The following is a 5,140-nucleotide window of genomic DNA, read 5'->3' as shown; positions in this document are numbered from 1 at the left end:
AGTTGTAAGTAAGCTGTTAAGACTCGACTTTACACTGTGTTCGTATTTTCCTCCTAAACAATAAGTTCCATTGGAGCAGCCTTTCAGAGCCTCTCTCTGTCGGTCTCTAGCAAAGTTGACCCAGACAGTAAAGCTAGTTCCCGGATACAAGCCCGACACGAAACCCGAAGTATTAGCCAGAGGTCTCCTTACCACGTTTCGGAGCCGCGGACCTGGCCGAGGTAACAAGAGGACAAACATGTTGAGGGATTGGCTGTATTAGTTCGGTGACAGATTTATTTGGAACGAAAACCATTTTCACTTACAGTCAAAAGCTAATGTGTATGCTTATGTCTGCATTTTTATTTTGTTAAATACAAGCAAAATTTTAGCAAAAGTGCTGCCACGGCGTACCAATTTGTTTATTTGGTAGTTCAATGAACGGCTTCAGATAAGAGTGAGGAAAATAAATGCGTTCTTGTTATACAATATTTTTAATTAAATAAAACAACAAAACACTACATTTTAGGAAATATTAGTGGGGATTTTCTTTCTTTCTTTTTTTTTTGCACTGCTTGAACACTAAAGTAGCCCTCCAATGAGATGACGGTGCCAGAATTGGCCCGTGGCTCATTTGAGTTTGAGACCCATGGTTTAGACCTTCTACAAAAAAAATGAAAATAAAAATAAAATTGAGTGTGAGTGTTAGATAGGAACCACTTAAGCAAAGAATAAAAGTGTGGGCGGATCACCCCACCCCACCTTACGCTGAGCTGATGCACCACTGGACAGCTTCAGCAGACCGATTGCGGCCTCCGTGTCTTGCACAATATTACTCTAATGACTTTTACTGAAGAAAGATGAGTGCTTCAAATATACTCCAGGAACATTTTCCCCAAGTACACGTTTAAACCAGCGATCCTTCAGTCATATTAGTTTTGCACTGACTCAGCTCCACTGTCACCTAATTAGTTTCAATTTATGGTACAACAGCAGCAGAAAATATTCTTATAACCTCGCTTTAGGGTGACATTTCTGATTTCTGGAATCGCTCCGGTGTTCATCTTTTCTTGTTTTTTTGAAATATAAACATAGCTTAATTATTTAAAGTAAAAGAAGGAAAAAGAAGAATGAATCACTTTATTATAAAAGAAATAAGTGTGTTCATTGTAGACAAGCAATAAAAGTTTCAGCATTATGTTCATCTGTGTCATAGAATTCCATTATAAGTCCCACAGACTAAACCCTCATTCATCTGGTTTATAAATTCCATTATAAAACTTGACACTGTGATGTTTGTGGGTGTTGTTCACCTTGATCCTGCTGCTGAATCTCTGCTATTAACACCTCGGTAGGTGCTGTGCTGTATTTTCACTTCACTTTCGGTTTCAACACATCAGTCAGCTCCAACTGGCAAATGTAATGCTGATGTGTGCCAGTAAGCTAATGTCATCCCGCCAATAAATTGTCTATTGAATACATTCAATTAGGCCACTCGACCAGCTCAGAGGAGAATACCATCAAAAAGGGATGCATAATACTGGAGCACAATTAAGTCTAGCCTTAGTGTAAGTGGTTGAATTGGATGAAGCTCAGTGGTTAAAAACAAAAACAATCTGGATTGTGTCATTTCATCTCACAATTGTCCTGGATGTAGGGTACTTGTGGGCCTGGAGCATTTTTGTGGATACTAACAGAGTTAACTAAGAGCAGAGGTGGCAAAAGTACAGACAGTCTGTACTTAAATAGAAGACCTTATTCACCTTCTTACTCAAGTAAAAGTAAGTTTTTAAAAAAAAAAAAATTCTAATTATATTCAGCTTGAATCTAAAGAAAAAAGAGAATTTATTTTCTGTTGCCTACATTATAGAGGGCGACTTTTCCTCTAAATGTCAGAGGTCAAAGTGGATTCAGCAGGTGGGAAACCTAAAATTGGTTGTAATGGCTCAGTGTGGGGAAATGAATCATAACTCATAATAATTTCTATTGTGAGCTCCAGTAGGTTTTCTTAGTGTGCAGGCTGTGATCAGCTGACCTGCTGCTCTTTGTTCAATTACACAACTGAATTCAACCAGATGTGAGCAGATGCCTGGCTGATTTCATCCTCTACACTGACACTACACTGTTTATGGTGTCGTTTTTCTAGAAATTATAAAATTGGTATAAAGGTGGAATTTAGTCAATGAATCTCAGCATCATCAGCTAAAAATTCAGATGAATCTCTGCTACCCTTGATGTAAGTAAAGTAAGTAATAGATGAGTTTTTAGCTGTTTTTTAAAATAGACCACAGATCTCAAGCTCAAAGGGATCTGTGTAACCTAACTGACCATGAACCACAGCCACAGTACAGCAAACTAACCTGTTTATCCTGCACTAACCTGCAGAGGATTTTCATGCAACCTTTAAAAAACAGTTAGTCTACATCAGTTTGTTTTGCAAAATAAGAAAAAACATGTCACGTGTACATACCCAGTATTTAATTTAAAAACACTTCCAGTTTATCAGATCCCACTGAGCAGTCCTTAACTTTACATCTAACCTCTCTTCTTCCTCTCATGTCCTTTTTCTTATCTTTCTCCATCTCTGAGGGAAGTTAGCTCTCTCTCTTGTTTCTCCCTATAAAATACAGCAGCTGGTCCTTTAGCTAGCAACACACTGTGAGACAAACTGCACACGAACAGTTTGTGTGTTTGTTGATGTTTGTTATGCTGATAGAAACGCTACATTTGAAACACCCGTCACTTAATAATATGACTCCCATTATGCTCGCTCCTCTTCAGTAGGGCTAGCTAGATGCTGAAGTACCGCAGCTAATAAACATATCCAGTCACCCAAAACACCAACCCATTTTTAATCCCTGATTTTGATGTGTTCCTTTTTAGGCTCAAATCGGTTTGATGTTTGAAGGCTCACAGTGCTGAAATAACAACTCCCTCCAAATGCACTAAACCAAAATTAACGAGCCTGTTTTGAAAATGTAAGGAGTGAAAAGTACAGAAATTTTCTTAAAAATGTAGGGAGTAAAAGTAAAAAGTACTCAGAAAAATACATCTCAAGTAAAGTGCAGATCATCAGGGGGTCCTTTTGTCCCTCTTTGGGGGGATACTCCCACTGGGTTTAAATCTGGGACTCTCCACCATTTGACCTTAGAACTGAAGAAGCTTCTCGGATGAGAGGTGAAACATCTTAAAGCAACTTAAAGAAGTCCAGACCCTTTTCTTTCCAAGCTCCTTAGACTACGATGACCTGGATGACTGAGAACCTTCACAGACAGAGTTGGTGTACTTGTTCAGTCATTAACAACACAAAATATAGGAAGCACATTTACAGAGTATTATGGGTTATTAATCACTTCAAACTGTGCACATTTTTTCAGTGGACAGAAGTAAATATGATTTGAGTGGTTTCATAATTTAGCCAATAAAGAGAATTAAACACAATGAATCTTTATTGTTAAACTATGGAATAATGCATAACTATAAAAATGTGAAATTTGATTTGGTTTTTCAAAATAAAAGTACAAAGATATTTTGAAAGATTAACAGTGTGAATAATTTGGTAATATTATTGTTCTTTTTGTTTTCTTCTGCACAGTAGGTTTTATAAGAAGGATATGGACTGACCCTGTTAGGTTAATTGATTGAGAACCTTCTATACAAGCACTGTAAAACTGAAACGGCACTGCTATGATGTGTATGATGATCTTCTTGTATTTGCTGACTCTGGTCGCCCTGCCGTTTTAGTTTTATTGGATCTGTCTTCATCCTTTGACATGGTTGATCATAATATACTCTTGAGGAGGCTAGAGCATGTTGTAGGCATCAAGGGTTCTGCCCTTAACTGGTTTAATTCGTACCTCACAGATAGATCCTTCTCTGTTGTGATGGGAGGATACTCTTCCTCTTTTGCCCCTCTCTGCTGTGGTGTGCCCCAGGGGTCTGTATTGGGCCCTTTATTATTCTCTTTGTATGTGCTACCCTTGGGCTCCATATTTGAAAAATACAATATTTCTTATCACATTTACGCTGATGACATTCAAATCTATCGTCAACTGACTGATGATTTGTCAGCATCACTGAACTCCCTGTACGATTGCCTGAGAGAGGTTAAAGATTGGCTGTTAGAAAATTCTCTCGTTTTAAATGAGAAAAAAACTGAAGTTATGGTGTTCGATAGCCATATTCCTCGAGACCAGCTTGTTGCCCTGCTGGGGCCCCTAGCTAACTCTCTCTCTGATTCTATGCGTAACCTGGGTGTCTATTTGGATAGCTCCTTTAAGCTCGATAAGCAAGTATCATCTGTAGTTAAATCTGTTTTTTTTTAACTGCGCCAGATTTCTAAAGCTAAGCATTATATACCACACAGGGACCTGGAAAAACTTATCCACGCTTTTGTGACCTCCAGGTTAGATTATTGTAATTCTCTCTACTGTGGTCTCCAAGCCTTCTCTCTTCGAAGGCTGCAGCTCGTTCAGAATGCGGCGGCTCGCCTTCTTACTGGAACTAGAAAATTTGACCCTATTACTCCGGCTCTTGTTGATCTACACTGAGTTTAAATTGAGTTTGAAATCTTGCTACTCACTTTTAAAATCCTGAATAATGTTGCGCCCAGAATAATGTTGCTACCTCACTGACCTCCTCAATTTGTACACTCCTTGTCGTGCGTTAAGATCATCAGGTCAATTACTCCTGGCCCAACCTAAGTTTAGACTGAAGACCAGAGGCGATCGTGCCTTTGTTTCAGCTGCACCCAACCTTTGGAATAGCCTCCCTGCTTCTATTCGAGCATTGGACTCTATCCAATCCTTTAAATCAAGATTAAAAGCATATCTATTTGACTTGGCTTTCCTGACCAATTAATACCCTTTTAAATTTTTTAAATTTTAAAGCTTTTAAATCTTTTATTAGATTTTATTTTTTTTTTTTATTAATTTTACTGCTGTTTTTGTCTTCTTAGCATATTTTGTATTTATCTAACTCTCCTGGTCTGTTAGTGCCTCTATCCTGTCTGTGCTAGTGCCTCATTTGTACCCTGTTATTGACTTATGTTGACTCTCCATATTACTGTGAAGCTCTTTGGTCTGCCTTTGGGTTTTTAAATGTGCTATATAAATAAAATTGTATTGTATTGTAAAAAAAATAAATATTTTTTAACAAAAAT

This window comes from Pundamilia nyererei, unplaced genomic scaffold (assembly GCF_000239375.1).
Source record: "Pundamilia nyererei isolate P.nyererei 1_Seehausen unplaced genomic scaffold, PunNye1.0 scaffold00106, whole genome shotgun sequence".
NCBI classification, from domain to species: domain Eukaryota; kingdom Metazoa; phylum Chordata; class Actinopteri; order Cichliformes; family Cichlidae; genus Pundamilia; species Pundamilia nyererei.
The sequence above is the reverse complement of the archived record's forward strand: the minus strand, read 5'-3'. Positions refer to the sequence as shown.